Below are 16,634 nucleotides of genomic sequence, written 5' to 3'. Positions count from 1 at the left end.
AACACATTGTGCTTATCTGTTCGTCAGCCCACAGCCATGATTCAGCTGCAATTATGACTCTTTCCCTGAAATAACAATTTCATCTATCATTATTATCATTATTATTACTATTACTGCACTATTTTTTTAAATGGCAAATACTATCTACCTTTGTGGAATGTAGGAAGGCTGTTTTACTTTTGATATTGAAAAGTTCTCTTTCAAAGTAAACATTGGCTGAACCTCAGAGTTGGTATACTGTTTAGGAATGCAGCCTTGCACAAAGCCAGAGGCTTTTCAGGGTGTTACAAGAAACCTCAGGCATTGCAGTCATCCTCAGGAATCAGATGAAAATGCTGTGTACACGTGTCAAAATGCCAGCTTCAACTGCGTGAATATGTCAACATGACTTGAGTTGGTAGGAAGGCAGGAGCTGTATGAAACAATAAAAAGCATTGTTCAACAGTCTGTTTTCTAAAATGGATTAACTGCATTAAAAAAATAACTTGAAAAAATAACACACAAAAAACAAGACAAAAGAAAAGCTGAAATAGAACTCAAGAATGAGACCCTACTGCTGCTCTTTCAAACAAGGTTAATAATTACAAGCAGGCAAAGAAAAAAGTCTGGAGTGTCCTACACTTTGTTCATTTGTAATTAAGACTCGTGTTATTTTCATTTTCACTCCATCCCATATCCTTTGCTTAAAAGTCAGAAAGTCTCACCAGCTGTCCCAAGATGGTCTTAGAACAGACTTTTTGGAGGAGAAGCAATCATTTCTTATAGGAAACAAACTTTACACTATAAAATCTCCAGATCTAACCACTGTTTTTTCTTTCCACAACGTAGCTACTCTCTCCAGCATTATGGGGACTATTCTCCTTACCATTAACATACTGTAGAATAGTGGCAAAACCTAGCTGTGTCCTGTCAGGTCCCTGTACTGTCATGTCCATCCAGGTGCTTGGAGACCCTGTGTCCTTTTGCAGCAGTGAACTTGGTCTGGAGAAGTAACAGAACAGCTGGAAAGGAAAAGGAATTAACAGCACTTCCACAGTCTCAGGTCTCTTTGCACAACTTGACAACTCATCTAGAAAACCCAGAATATATGAAGAGATGGAAATTTAAGCTCCTTATTCTGAAAGGGCAGTCTCTTAGACCTCCAGAGTCGTGACATCAGCAGTAGAACCAGGCAGAAAATGTGAAAGACATAGAAGACAACTTTTCAATAAAACCATTAGGAACAAAAGATATTTTAATTCTGAGTTGCTGTCCCAGCCCCTTAAGAGCCAAATATCACAGCTGTTCCTCTTCCTCCAAGATAGCATTTAAGCCAGGCTTTATTTTGCCATGATGCACTTTGGTGTCCACCTCTCAGAGGTGAGGTTGGCAATCAGAAGACATTCTCATCGATGATTGTCGTGACGAGATAGCCAAGGTCAGAGGAGCCTGGTTCAGAGGTAACCCAACCACTGCAGCAGTATGTCACAACCAAAAGGATGCTGAAAAAAGCTTGGAGAATCTTCAAGGTCATATGTTTTCTGTTTTGATCTCTGTTTTCTGTTTCTAGAAAATAACCCAGCATTTTTTTGCACATACAAACAAAAACACATTTCTGTCCCGTATTTCTAACAAGACTTAGTAGTAATGATGACTCAAAGCTGAAATTCATGATCTAACAGAGCCTCTCTGACTGATAACAGTAACATGAATAAGATATATTTGATGATGCTTTCTGGCTGGCAAGGGAAGGATAGACAATGTTTATGAGCCTCTCATTTGCACAGTGGTATAATGTAATGATGGAAGTGAAATGTCTAAGTGAAAGGGAAGATGCAAGATAGTTCCACATTCAACCTTCAGGCAAAAAGCAGAAGAAAGTCTGTCTGCACAGAGGCAGTAATGAAATGGCTCAATTGTCAAATAAAAATTAAAAAGCAGACATTTCTAGTTAGGAAATAAGATGGGAAAATTAGATAGATGTGACCAATCCTGTCTGGAGTAGTGAACCGGCATAGCAGCTAAAATCAACTAGGTAAGATGCTTAACACAAAGAATCAAAACTGGAAAAAATCCCACCCATTACAGATTGACCAAGAACTACATATTCTTGAAACTCAGCATGATTACAGTGATTTGGAAAGTGAGAAATCATTTGGAATGGGATTGAATGGAGACCCCACATCTCCTGATGTAATTATGCTAATTCCACAGAAGCTTACCCACTACAAATTATCGTTATAGATTCTTTAAAATTTGAAATGTGATTCCTAACAGATGCTATGAAGGTGTCAAACAGATCCTGCTGTGAGCAGAACTGCATGACAAGTCACATGAAAACTATCTGTTTCGGCAGCATAACCAGCAGAACATGCAATCGTGAGTTTCACATTTCACATTTCTCACTGAAATTAGGTAACGCTGGAAGAAGAAAAGTAGCAATGCCAGAAAAATGGGTTGTCTAATGCACCTGGTGGCAAGAGCTGTTCAAAAGATTTTTTCAAATCCATTCTACCAAAGGATTTTTAGATTAGAATTGTTATGCTGAGCACCAGTGAAGGACTTCTGGCTTCCTGATGTTTGATTCTCCCCACAACAAAAAGTCCTGGAAGTCCCCCAGGGCACTGAGACCTCTCATTCCTGATAGTCAACCTGATAGTCAGTATAGAATGGAATGGAACAGGATGGAATTACAGAAAGTTGAGGTAAGTACTTTTTGTGATAGTTTTTCTTCTCATTCTTCCATTTTGTTGACTTTGATCTAATATTCAATCTCTGCAAATATTAAAGAAGGTAAATCAAATGTTGGACTTGTGCCTCCTCTATAAAAAGTCAGAAATATTTCTCTAGTTTAATGTACACTCTTATTAAAAATCTTCTTAGTAAAATGAATTAAAGGAATCTGAAATAACTTATGAAATGTGTAAGTAATGTATATAGATGGCATAGATATTGTTACAATCACAAAACTAGCCAAATTCTAGCGTCTCAGTTCAGAAGGGCAGGGAGAATTGTACCAAGCATTAAAAAAGACAAAATCCATAACACTTCTGTGAGGCAAAATGTCCAGCAACAAGAAGTAATAAATTCAGGTCCACTAAAATATCCTGCTTTGGAAGCCAAAATATTTAATTTGATTTTCCTTTTTTAATACATTTTTATTTGTATATATATATATGTATATATATATTTGCTTTCACAGGGAGGGAATCATTATTTTTTTAAATGCAAGAATTCCAATACATAAATAAAATTTGACTTCAAAAACAATCAAAAAAAAAATCATGTTCAGATAATGAAATGCTATCTTTCAACCTTATTGAAGCACAAGATAATTTTATTTTATTTTTAATGAAACTTCACTGAAACAAATTTTAAAATTCCACTGGAAATTTTTCAATATCCTCTGCCTAGTCAGATATACACAATTCCATCTCTGCAAAGTAATCTTAGCTTTACTTCAGAGCACTTTCAGATGTCAAAGGAGCAGGGAGTAGTTCTCGGAGCAGCCTCCTGTCTGTCAGAGTGTCTTTAGCACTGGTTGGCACGGAGGCAGATTGTGGCCCTTTTTCATCTAACAGCTATTCAATGCAGCACATTTGTTATTCTTTGCTGCCAAGGAGACAATCTGCTTTTCATTTCCTCTGAAGAAGAGCGTAATACTATGAGTAAAACATCAGATATAATTAGGCAAAATGGTTGAGTGCCTGACTGAGCAGAGATATGGAACTGTCCTGAATATGAAAAATAGCCATACACCTGAGAAAGAAACAAGAGAAAGAAGAAAAGTACTACCCTCCCAACTGGAGCATGCAGAGGCTATCACATGTTACCCTTTTCTTGTGGAAGTAGGATATTTCCTAGGGATTGTGCCAATTAATCAGGTGTCCTCTCAAAACATCTATCAAACAAAAAAATTAAAATAAAATAAAAAAAAAAAATAAAATAAAATAAAATAAAACAAACCACACACACAGATCCTGCTTTTTTCCTACACAATGAAATAATATGTGCCTTAAAATGGAAAACCTGATTCCTACACATTTATAGGTTTGTATACAACCCGGACACAATTCTCCAGTGCTTTATGCCAATTACATGTGTGCCTGCATTTGAAAAATGTCCCTTAACTTACAGAATGAGGAGTTTGATATTTGTTGTTAGCAGCAAAAGACTTTTTACAATCAATTCATTAGTGTTCACAAGAAGTGAATGTTTTGAAACAAGAAAGCCTAAATTCTCATATTCCTCTGAGCCATCACATGCCTCATAGACCAGGAGGTTATGGAGGGCTGGAGTACCCTCATGGAAATGCAGGGATCCCTCAGAAGAAAGCAGAGGAGTCAGCTATCAGGTAACTGAAGCTCCCACTTCATCAAAGCTGGACAAAGACCTGCAAGGTGCAATTAGAAGTACTACCAGTCCATCAAAACTCAGTAAATAGAGTATTGCTATGGCTAGTAAGAGACCACAGGCTTCATACTGACTCTGCAAGCCTTATCTGGACTTGTCTCAACCTGCCTAGAGCTTTCTTTAGCCTGCCTAGAGCTTTCTTTAGCTATATTCCCTTGTAAAAGTAATTTTTTAATGACCAGGTAGCAATTGTTTTATCTGTTTTATTTCACTTATCTTTGGTTAATTATGTTGTCCAGCCATCATTTTTATAGATCCAGTTGTAAAAAACAGCTTTTCTGTACTAATGAATGAAGTAAACTTAAATATTGTCAAGAACAAGATAATTTAGGTGTAAAGGCAAGGTATGGTAGCAGAAAGCTTGAGGATGAGGACACAGGTCACAGTGTAGATGAGTACAGGTGTGGGATAACCAGAGAGAGGCCACAAGACAGCACTGGTGGCTCTGGGGACGCAACTACCTCACTAATCAAAGACCTGCTGACTCAAAGAATGTGTAAAACTGCTATTTAGGTGAATAAAGTGAACAAAACCAAGTCTTTAATAGATGTACTCCAAACAACAAATCTGGAGATGCAGACTAATGAAAAAAAAACCTCTAGTGTTAATATATACTAGAAAAAAAAAATTTAAAAATAGTCTCAAATATACCCTAGAGTAAAAGGAAAAGGCCTTCAACGCCACCCACATAGCCCTATGTGTGTAGAACTTAGGACACTGATGAAACCCTAACTCCTCTTCTAGACAGAAGACAGTGAGCCAAAGGGCAGGGGGGGGAACGTGCAAAGGAGTGTGCATACATCAATTTTAACTACATTGTTATTGAGCTATTTTCTAGAATTGTACTCTATTTTCCTTTCCTTTAGTATTTAGATCTGGACTAATAATTAATTATTCATTCATTATAATGATAGCAATTCACTCACACAAATAACATTTTACATTACAGGCAAGATATTTTCTTCCTGCAGAACAAAATTTTGAGTGTAATGCTACTTTTCACTCATGGATGATCTTCATACTTGCCCTGGACACCCATGGATGTAAGAAAGAGCAGCATGTCATTCTGCATTAATGTGTGACAGAGCAATAAATTCAGCACTGACAGTGTGAGAAAGATTGCCAGCTTTTCTTACAAGGACATATTGGCATCTTGTTTTCTGGGCTGAAGTAAAGTGACTCTGCTTGTGCTCTCCAAGCCTGACAGCTTCAAACGTGAAATCATAGCATCGCGGTTAGCCCAGCAGTGAACACAAGCCCTGCTGAGAACCAGGTTCAGACTACCCCAGGTTCAGCACGGCCCTAACACAGCCACAGCACTCCCAGTTTACAGCTGGCTCACATCTGGCTGCTTCAGAGAACAGGCTTCTCTCTGCCTGCAAATCAGCTCAGAGACATGCTCAAAGAGACAGCCCAGAAATCCAAAACACTCATGAAAACTTCTTGTATTCCCCATTTCCTTTCTATTCTTTCTCTCTCTCTCTTTTGCATCAGATTTTTGGGTATGGCTCCTCTCCAGGAGGGCACATGAATGCTTTACTAGCAAGAACACTGCCTACAATTTCACTAGTGGCTTAGGCAGTGATGATGTTAGTAAGAAACACTATGTGGAGTTTTCTGTGACAGGATGGCCATTGCTGATCATCCCAAAGCAGCACTGGAGGTGAGGAAGAAGCACACCTCAGCACACTACAACTCAGCACAACATGGTCCTCAAGTGGATTTCCTTCTTCATCAAATGTTCCTGTGCAGGACAACGCCTTTCAGCTACAAGAGGCAGCCAGATCTGTTGCTCATTTCAAGAGTATGTTACCTGAATGAGCAGTGACTAGGGGACACTTTCAGCTGCAGCCAAAGAGGATGATGTGGGTCAGCAATGCAAACTGATTCAGTCTAATAATTGTCATAGCTGAGAATGTCAGGAGGAGATTTACAATGGTTCTGCAGTCTGGCTTTAGCCTTTAAAAGTTAGGGTGGGGACGGTAAAGAAATTGGCAGCTGATAACAGAAATGGAATGAAATCAAAATATCTATTCTTTGTTTATTCATCATCTTGAAATATTTATAATGGTCCAAGTATCCCTCCACCCACCTCACACTAGAGCTTTTAAATATGTGTCCAGATTCAAGACTGGCAGTATCTTGAGTCCATCCTCGAATTAACCCGAACCCTTCTACTTTGACCATTAACAGATACTTTAACAAAATGAGACCAGAACCTAAGCTAGCACCAGCTTTGTATTTGCTGTCTAAACCCAAACTAATATTAGGTGTTAGAAGACTAAAATAATCCCTAATGAACCCAGGAAATGGCATCCTGAATGAAGTCGTGCAAGGCCTGACTCCAGCCAACAGGTCTCTGTTCTACATAGATATATATATATATACATAAAACAAATTTGGGGCCAACTGCCCTTAACAGAGCAATGTATACTACAGGACCTATCTGACCCCATCTGACTTAGGTTTCTCCATTCTCTAATTATTTTCTTTAAAAAGAACTGTACACATAGAGTCCATATTAAAATCACGAATGCCCATAATGCTCCCAGAGTTCACATCTGCAGTTTTCTTTGTTCTCTTTAAGGCAATGGCTGCCAGTAGGAAGATTACATGTTGCCTTGAATTTTCCCAGAATATGTCTCCTTGGATCCAGCATTATGGTTCAGCCTCTTGTACACATGGAGAGGGCAGCTGGAACATTTCAGATACAGATGTGAACCTCTCCAGAGTTAATTATTCACATTATTGTTTGCATCTTAGATTTCAGTTACCCAGCTTGTATTAAAGTCCTACATACTATGCACTAGCCTTGGTGTGCCAATACCTTTTGGGAATTTCTGGCTGTAACTACTGCTTCATATGTATGCTCCCAGACACTTTTTGTTTTGTGCAACTGGTAGTGAGATTGTGAACATATACACGGAAAAAAAAGTCTACTGGAAAAGCAGTTATTTAAACAATTAGCAGCATAGAGGAGATTAAGGATAGCTCTTCTAAAACCCTTTAGCTTCATTCCTTATTCTCTGTAGTCCCCATGCATTCCCTCCCTTTGCTGATCTGAAATTCCTAGCCCTGCTGGCAGTTGTCTTTGTGTACTGTTTTTGCTGAAATTGCAAGACACTTTGTCAAAAGGTTTGTGAAGGATGACACTTTCTCTCAGATCTGAAGGAACAGCTAGATCATTCCCTCCCACATCCTCCATGCACTTGCTACAGAAGATCTGTGTGGTGTTTATGATGATCTATTTCGGAATTCTTTAACATCGGACACTCTGGCCTCATAGTCTGACAACTGATTGATAAGTCTTCTTTTGTGGGCTGAGAATGACTGACCTTTTCCTCCGGGATTCCCATTATAGGGTAGCCCTGTGTCCTCTTTCTTGGCCAAGTGCCATGGGAAAGACAGCTTGCAAAGACAGCTCAAAGAATGATGTATGAATTAAAAAAAAAAAGAAAAGAAAAAAAAAGAGGAAGAAGAAAGCTTTGAAAATCATTCAGCATGACTGTGCAGAGATAGTTTAATATACATGAGTCTTTTTATCATGTAAGAATTCTTTCTCACATCTCTGTGTTGACTCTGAATGTTAAGATGAGCATTGCTTTAAATAGGTTTCCCTGGACATGTCTGATCTCTAGGAACTCTTTAAAAACAATTATCCACTGGGATCAATCTCCAAACAAAATCCATCACACTCAAGGCGTGGATTTCCAACTTCACAAGCCCTTAGTTAAGCTGGAAGAAGAAATTGGAGAAACTTAGGGTTTCCCTAAACTCTTAAGTAATACAATCTTGTCAATGCATCAGAGGCCAGTGAGACCATTACTCAGGAATGGCTAATGGGAGGACGATAGGAAGGAAGAGTGAGCTGCTCAAGATGTGGGAAAGTCACGCATGATCCCTGAGAAACTTCTTAGATTCCCTCTTATTTAATGAGGTTCTTTTCCTTCACCAGTTACTGCAAAGGTATGGATTCACGAAACAGCTGGTAGTTTATAGAGCTCCATTACCTGATTCATATCGATATCACACTCACCCATAATTGTGCAGAAGTCAAACTCTGAAACTCTGAGCTTCCAGAAAGATTAGATAAAAAGAAAAAACAAAACAAAAGAACCAACCAAGCAAACAAAAAACTACTGCAATAGCTTGGGGCAGGGGGAATAATGAAAATAACACAGCAAAACTTCATGATCCAAAATATTCAGTCCAACTTCTGTACAAAAGAGGTGACTACAGTTATCCAGACCTAAATTTTTCGTGCTAGACAAGGGCTCCTATAACATTTGTTACATATCTAGTCATTAAATACTTTCCACGAACAGCAATTTCTCAGAATCCTTCGATGTTAAGGACCCCCAAAAACATTGTATAAATGGGAATTAAGAATTTAAACATGTAGACACTTTTTCAATCTCTGTTTGCAGGTTTCTGTTACTGGATTTTTTGCATGGATTTCTGTTGGGTTTATCCTGGACTTGTTATATTTATTTTAGGTAGAAGTATTTCATTAGTTCTATGGCTTAGGACCTGTCACAACAAGGGAGAACAGAGGGAGGTCTGGGAAAGCATTGGGATACCCATTGCCTTGGAGTATTGCTCAGAAATCTGTCAGCGTATGTTTTGTCAAATGTTCAAAGAAGATGGGCACAGATTGAAGGAGGTTTTTTCTCTCTTACACATTAACCAAATACTTCCCCAGACACAGGGAGATGATCATCATACTATTCCTGATGAAACCCAGGTAAACACAGTGCCCATATTGCTTACAAGTTCAAGCATTTAGGGAAGTCTGCAGAATGGAAACCTGAATCTAGAAACATTAATGTGTGCTTATTACTATAAAGTCCAAACATAACACCATTCAGAGATCAAGTCATCTATTGGGAGGTGTGTTTACTATCTGTTGGCCATGATTAGCAGACCAGAAAACTTGTCATTGCCATAAAGACCTTTGTGATACTACGAAGAGGAATCATAAAAAATGAAACACCCTGCAGTGTCATTGTCACAACCCATACTGGGTTCAGTTGTAGGGTGGTCAGACTTTTATGCGAGATCAGTAAATTCTGGGACCTGCCAAAATAACTCACTCATGCAAAGCTCTGCTGAATGTGCTACTGCCTTCAAGAAACCCTAGAAGATTTGCCGAGGAAAAATTTTATAGGTTGGATATAACAATACTAAATCCTATGATGTGGGCCTAAAAAAAAAAAAAGAAAATTCAGCCATATCAGAATTTGAATTTGAACTTTACACATAGGTGGATCACCTGATGCTGAACATGATCACCTGTAGAAACATTTAACTCTTCTTTTACCTCATATGATTTCAGGTGGAAATGAGTATATTTAAATCTAGATTTAAATTTTTACCAAGTTTAAGGATTAGATGTGTTTCCTAGAAGTGTCATGACACGGCACAGATCTGAACTACCTAGAAGTAGTACTCAGCTGTAGATTTTTTAAAAATATATCAAATCCAGCTATTTCAGTTGTCAGAGCACCAAGCTCAGAATCACAGGCATTTGTTTGAAATCTAGTCAGTATTAGCAACCAAAGTGAACAACAGAGATATAATCTAATATATTTTCTTTCTTCTATAATTCTTTTTGAAATTAGAGGTAACTTCATGAGTTAGAGGTCTTTATGAGCTGAGTTTTGGATTTCTAAAGGGAGAGAATAAGTAATTTCACTGAACAATCAATAACCACTGCAACAAAAGCAAAATGACAACAGTGGACGGGAAAGAGTGGGGAGAGGGGTGCTTTAAGTCTTGAATTCTTTTATGTTGGCTTTTTCCATGCAGAGACATTGACATCTCATATTTTTTAGAGTGTTTGACAACATCATTTTAAACCAAGACACTGCTTCATCTGACTGGCCTAGGAAGTGAGACTAATGCTGTTTCCAATAGGACTGAAAACAGTATCAGACTTTCAGGAGGGGTAGTATGCTGTGCCAAGGAGTTTATCCAACTGGTAAGAGGGTATTGTCCACAGAGGAAGAAAGAAACCAGTATTCTTTGGTAAAGGACCCAAGTACACCTGAGGAGCAGGGGCACCTTTCTCCAGCATCAAAGGCAATGGTGCAGCACGAAATTCAAACATCTGAGAATCTAATGGCTGAAAATTAAAATAAGCTGTCAGTCTGCTAAAAAAGATTTTTAATTCAAAATAAATCAGACTAACAATTTACAGATGTTTGGAAAGAAAATGTTTAAGTTACTCACTTTCAGAGCCTGAGCCCTCCCTACCTTCAGTATTCTGCTTGCATTTCAGTGGTTGTGGTGGCTTCCTCCCACTGCCTGCTCTCTCTTTATGCACAGCACAAACCTCATCGGTCAGCAGGTCTCGTACTCACCCTTGACCTTAAAATCACATCATTTCTATTATCTTCAGAGTTAAGCAGTGGAGATCAGGAGAGAAACTCAAGAGTTGATTATTCCTTAACAGAAAGAATTTATGAAGCCAGAATATATACATATATATGAATATATGTCAAACAAAGAAAAAGTCATATTTGGAAAATAGCGATTTGGTCAAAATGCGAAAATCTTAAGCAGCAAAATAGAGCCTTAGAGAAAGGAGTAGAGGACACATCTCTTCTGGGATTTATGCCAGCGTTTTCTAAAAGCACATGTAAGAAGACCACCTGTGCTGACAAGCCAGAAAAGGAACCTCAAATAAAATCCTTTAAGCTCCCATCTCAGTTCAATCCTTCCAGCTCAGAGACAAGTGGCATGACAGGAGGATAGGAGGAAAACAGGTCAGCCCCCATCACTATGCTACTGGCTTTGCCTCTCCATCCTCTGTCCAGCCAAACCTTAGGTGATGAAGGACATGGCTACCATCTGTTTCATCTACCAGTATTTCTTAAAATACGCTGTCCAGTTTACACCTTTTCTGCTGCCCAGCTAGGTCTTTCTTCACTTTTTTCCTCCATGATCAGAATTTATGGGAATTTTTTCAGCATTGAACATTTTAATTTTTTAAAAAACTTATAATAATAATAAATTTAGCTCCCTAGTGCATCCAACTTCCTCACTGAAACTGGAAAACTAAATTTCTCTTTCTTTTTAGATGGTTATTTTCTATTTTGAAGTTTTCACTTGGCAAAAGTACTCAAGAAAAGAAGGGTCAAGAAATGCATCTTCCTAAAAATTCTACTCCTGAATGTGTCAGGGGTGGGAGATAAAGTCCCAATAACTTAATATGAGCATGCATTATATTTTTAAAAGTGGATGGGAATATAAAAGCTGAGAAAATTTAAAGTTTTTACTAAGCATTTTGCCTCTCTGACTAAAAAAATTATGTATTACTATCTTTACACTAGTGTTGGTCTAGTAAAAATTTTTCTTCCCCTGGTTCTGTAACCTGGGAAAAGACCAAGAAGGGAAGGAGAGTCTTTCATACAACCAGTTCATCCTGGAGGATATGAATGCAGCTGGTTGTGTCAAGGCACTGGAAGAAACATTGCTCAGATGACTGAGGCTTGGTGCACTGGCTTGTCCCCAGTGAACATATCACTGTGGGTCTTTCTTCAAAAATGAACTTTGGAGCCTAAATCACTCTTGAAACATGTTCAAAATTACCCTGGATGCATTTTAGAACATCAACAGTAAAATTGCAGAGAAAACTTTTCCAAATCAATCTCTTATGCATTTGTGCCACCTAGTGAACAAAACCAAGTTGAAATGCTTTTGTGAGAGAGAAAACAGATCTGACATTCCCAAAAATGCTTGCAAACTGATTCTCAAGAGTGCTTTGGTGGTTCACTGGGTTACTGCCTTTGTCCAACACTGGTGGACCGCCAATTTCAAACCCTAGGACTGCAAATGAATGTGAACTGGCAAACCAGAGACACCAAAAGTTTTTTTGTGTCATAGCAAAAAAATCAAATAGCTGGATCTTACTCTCGTCCTCTCACAATCCCATAAGTGACATTAGCAGTAAGTGTGTGCAACGGAGTAATGAGCAACTCAGACTTATTCTGTGTTCAGGTATATAGAGTGTAACACCCAAATTTAAACAACTAGTGTCTGCTGTTCTGCAAGGGGAACCTTAATATTACTCAAATTAATATCCACTTGGACCGTAAAAACCATACTGGTATTATCCTGGGACACAGTTTCCTATATAGTCATTGCTATTTTGGGACCATAATACATTATGAAGACATAGCATTATTCATAGTAATAGCAGCCTTGAGGCCCCAGCCAAAAATAGGGAAACTTGAGCATAGCTATGATTTACAGCTTAATCCAATAAGAGGGGAAAAAAGGAGAAATCCTCATTTTACAGATGAGAGCGATGAAGTTACTAAGTCGGGCAGACCATGTTTATGCTGTGTATTTTAGGCCAAATCCAGGGCCTGGTGACAATAGTGAGTTAGTGTCTGAGTGTATACAGTGTATATATGCATGCCTATAAGGTTCCCTTGTCTCTGGCATGATGCTCCTGCATGGCTTCCAGGACTGCTCAGACCAGGGGCTTGCAAGGATTCAAAATCCACATAAACCTCCTAAAATATGAGTTGATTTTGGTTTAGTTGGTGTAATGTAAAGCTGTGGGCCTTGTTTCCAGATTCCAGGCCAAAATCCGTAACCAAGTGTTGTTTCGGTATTTTGCTTTGAGCCAGTGTGAATATTAAACGACAGCAATCAGATCCAGTGAAAGATGTTGGGTTTGTTTATCAGTATTTCCAATGTAGCAACTATCCTAGCACTAACTTTCCTCCCACAGTAATAAACTCACTTGCACAATAAGCAACAGGTCCACAAGCTATGAAACAGTGCCATCTAGTGCATAATGGAGGATAGAATAAACAAGCTTTTTTCCCAAGGGAAAACGTCCTGAAGGTAACTGCTGAACACAGTTAGCACAAAATTTCTGATTTCAATTGCCTGTAAAATTTAGGTCTGGAGTATACAAATTAATTTCTATCTGTTCAACTTTTGAGCTCTTTCATTTAAGTCTTATCCAGAGAAAACATTTTCCTTACAACAAATTCATAGCCACCCCAAAATTAGGCATATATTTATCACAGCAGTATCAGTTTCACAGCCTGTGTATTGAATTCTACTAACAAAGCAATCAAGGAAGAATCACTTGTGGGTCTCAAGTAATGAGACTGGTTATGATTGCTCATTAAAACCTTCTGATAAGGTATTTAAAAGATCTAAACATACAAATTTACAAACCACTGTTTTGCTTCTGAGAGCAACACTGTAATTAATTCAGAAAGCCTAAAGATGCCGGTTATAGCACAGAAGACTGTAAAAATAAAAACTTCCAAAGCAGCACCAGATGATCTTCAGCACACCTGCAAGCAAGCTCATACTGGAGAAACCAAATTCTCCACATCTCTGCCATGATAGTAGACAGTGCTATGCAAGGAAAACGAGATGGTCTACTCTAAGAGTTTAGTCTATAGGATTATGCTGCATTGCAAAATAAAACCACTCTTTATGTTGGACAATAGCTAAGTTCCTGCTCGAGGTACGATACATTGCAGTGCGTGACAGTCACCAAAAAGGGATGTATGTCCACGTCCCCATAGCCCCATCACAGAACGGTCATTCTTCCTTAGTACCCATAGGAAGCTTTCTTCATCTTCCTGCTCCTGGATCTCCCCCAGATTCTTCAGGACATTGTTTACCACTGTGACTTAAAAGGTGTGCATGCCCCATAAGGAAGTACAACCTGTCTAAAAGGGATAAAATATCAAATTTGTCATTGCAATCCTCTGTTTAAAGCTGTATTATTTTTGGACCCAGATATACATAAATATCTTCAGCCACACTTGTCTGAGCAGTGATTTCAGCAATTTTCACATGGTGTATTATTCTTGTCAGAAGGATTACTATGCAAGAAATGTACAGGCTGTTACACTGCTAATTCAATAGGCAGATGTCTTCCTCTGAACCTGCAGTGATCCAGCTTATCCACGTCAGCGGGAAGCACCCTGGTACCACTGGAAGTCTCTGCCACTGCACAAGGTGCACAGTCTTGACTGTTTGCCCTGATTTAAGGCTTCTGGGGCTGTTTCAGCTAGAAATGTCAGCTCAGGTGTCTTGAATTAAGTCCAGGTATATAATTGCATTCTTCCTGTCTACATTTCCCTTTTGCTTGTTGTTGGATAAACTATTCCTCATGCTGCAGCTTAAATTGTGTTTTGCTGCTCTGTATGCTAAAAAGCTGCCATATTCCACCCCAAACTTGGCTGTATTTAAAGGATGGATTAACTGTTCTTTATGTATGCAGTTTGGAACTGAAGTGCACGGCCTATTGTGTGTTTTAGGATCATTGTTATTTAAAATAGTGGTTTACCACTGGTATCTTCCCCTTCTACTCAAGTCTTGAAAAGTATATGAAAAATAGACCACTGCAGAGAGTGGGTTAACATCCACAATTAACCAAAAATCAGTGTTTGGTTAGAGTCTGATTGTTGCGACATTTTTCTGGAGGGGGCTGGGAGGGAAATGGCCTCTTCAGAATTAAGGAAAAAATAATCCACTTACATCATAGAAAGCTGGAATCACATCAAAGGCTGTGAAAGCTCAGAAATTGGCAGCTTGAAATCCGCTAAGAACTGAAATGAATTTATACCTTTTTTTAATAAAGCTGGAACAATGATTCAAACAACTTAATCCCTTAGCAATTTCACAACCTTTTGTTACTCTTCAGAAGTCCCTCTCTTGTCATGGTGTGTCAAATCACCCATTTAAATCTTTTGCATATTTGAGACCAAATTCTGCTCTCCTGAGTGTTTGATGCTGTTGAATTCAATAGCACTGCAGATGTGCTTGGGAGAGCTGCAGAGCTTGGCCTCTGGCCTTGACACAGAGGGAATGCCAAAGTGGGGCAGCACAGCCTGAGGACAGCACACAACTCTGTTCTCTGCATATCTGTTTTCTACTGTAGCCCTTGAGAGAAAGTCAACTAGCCTTTGTTTTTAAAATGGGAGTAACACCAACCTGCTTCCCAGGAGAGCTGAAAAGCTTGAGCACAGCCATGTTACAAAGCCTGTTTGGTACCAATGTGCAAAAACAGGCTCACTGGCCTTTTTGAATTAAGTGCCTATATATATACACATGATCTCTTCAGCCTGAAATTGTCAGTAGAGCATCATGTACATGCAGGATGACTGATGTAGCATCTAAGTTCCTATCTAAAGTGTAGGGCATGGTCTTCTTGGTGCCAGAATAGACCCTCTGCTGGACCTGTGGTGCAAAAAATGCTCATGGCAAGCCCCAGGTAGTCAAAGGGCACTAAGGCAGATGCCTAGGGCCGATTCAAGCAAAGAGGGGTATGGGTCTCAGCACAGAGCAGTGAATAAACCAGATGTGATCCTAGTCTATTCCCCCTTTTGAAGGTACCTCAGTGCATAGCCAAGAAGGCAAAATGCATGAAGGAAAGAAGTAAAAGGAGCCAGTTAAGCATTTGAGGTGCTCAGCTGCAACGAGAGTGACCTGGGCTGTTTCCTCCTTTTAGGGGCTGGTTGGGTGTTGCATTAGCCACTGGAGATAAAGAAAGCAAATAACTGAGGAAGCAGTGGGATCAGCAGCCCTAAATTACCCCCTTCAGATCAGTAGCTTGCCCACTGCTTTAGGTGCTGGTTTCAAGCTGTTAACTGTAACCCTGATGCAGCCAGACCAGCTCCTGCTGGCGCCAGTGTGATTTCTGGAGCAAACACCACTCTTTCCCTGAAATCATGAGATGAAGCTTTACACACACAAGCACACACATGCCTGTGTTAGTTTTCTGCAATGTTAATCCTGTTTGATCCCTGCACATTCTAGGTATAAAGTTACTTTTGCACATTTACTCTGTTGACAGTGACCTTTACCAACCAGCAGTCCTCTGTTATCTCCCTGCAAGAGCTCAGGACTCCTGTACTGCAAAAATAACCCCTTTGAACAAGAGCTGGCTCCTCTGCAGAGCTGCCACTATTGGGAAGGCAATGTACTGAAGAAGTTCCCAAGTGTACCTCAAAAACTCAGGTAGTAGGAGCAGAGCTTTGGTAGTGCTTCTTGATTGCTTTAATCTCCTTCCTTAATACTTTGTGATCTTTTACCTGTCCTTGTCTGTGAAAGAAAAGCATTTGTTCCTCATGTGTTTACTCTGTCTGGTAGGAAGCATACAGCTCTGGCAAGTTCTATGTATATTCAGGCGGACTGCATCACTTTGGGAGCCAGGAAGAGGGACAGAGGACACCCCAAGCAGCTCTTCTAGAGCCAGG

At 39.3% G+C, this 16,634-nt stretch overlaps 1 long non-coding RNA gene across 1 annotated transcript; it reads left to right on the top strand.

Annotated features, from left to right (window-relative positions):
• Nucleotides 1-2,402: 2,402 nt before the first annotated feature.
• On the top strand, nucleotides 2,403-16,634 carry LOC108496276. Its single transcript, XR_001874409.1, has 3 exons — nucleotides 2,403-2,684; nucleotides 16,232-16,395; nucleotides 16,528-16,634. It is a non-coding gene; the product is annotated as an uncharacterized LOC108496276 (long non-coding RNA).

Source organism: Lepidothrix coronata, unplaced genomic scaffold, assembly GCF_001604755.1.
Source record: "Lepidothrix coronata isolate B3197 unplaced genomic scaffold, Lepidothrix_coronata-1.0 Scaffold38, whole genome shotgun sequence".
Lineage (NCBI taxonomy): Eukaryota > Metazoa > Chordata > Aves > Passeriformes > Pipridae > Lepidothrix > Lepidothrix coronata.
The sequence above is the reverse complement of the archived record's forward strand: the minus strand, read 5'-3'. Positions and strand labels throughout refer to the sequence as shown.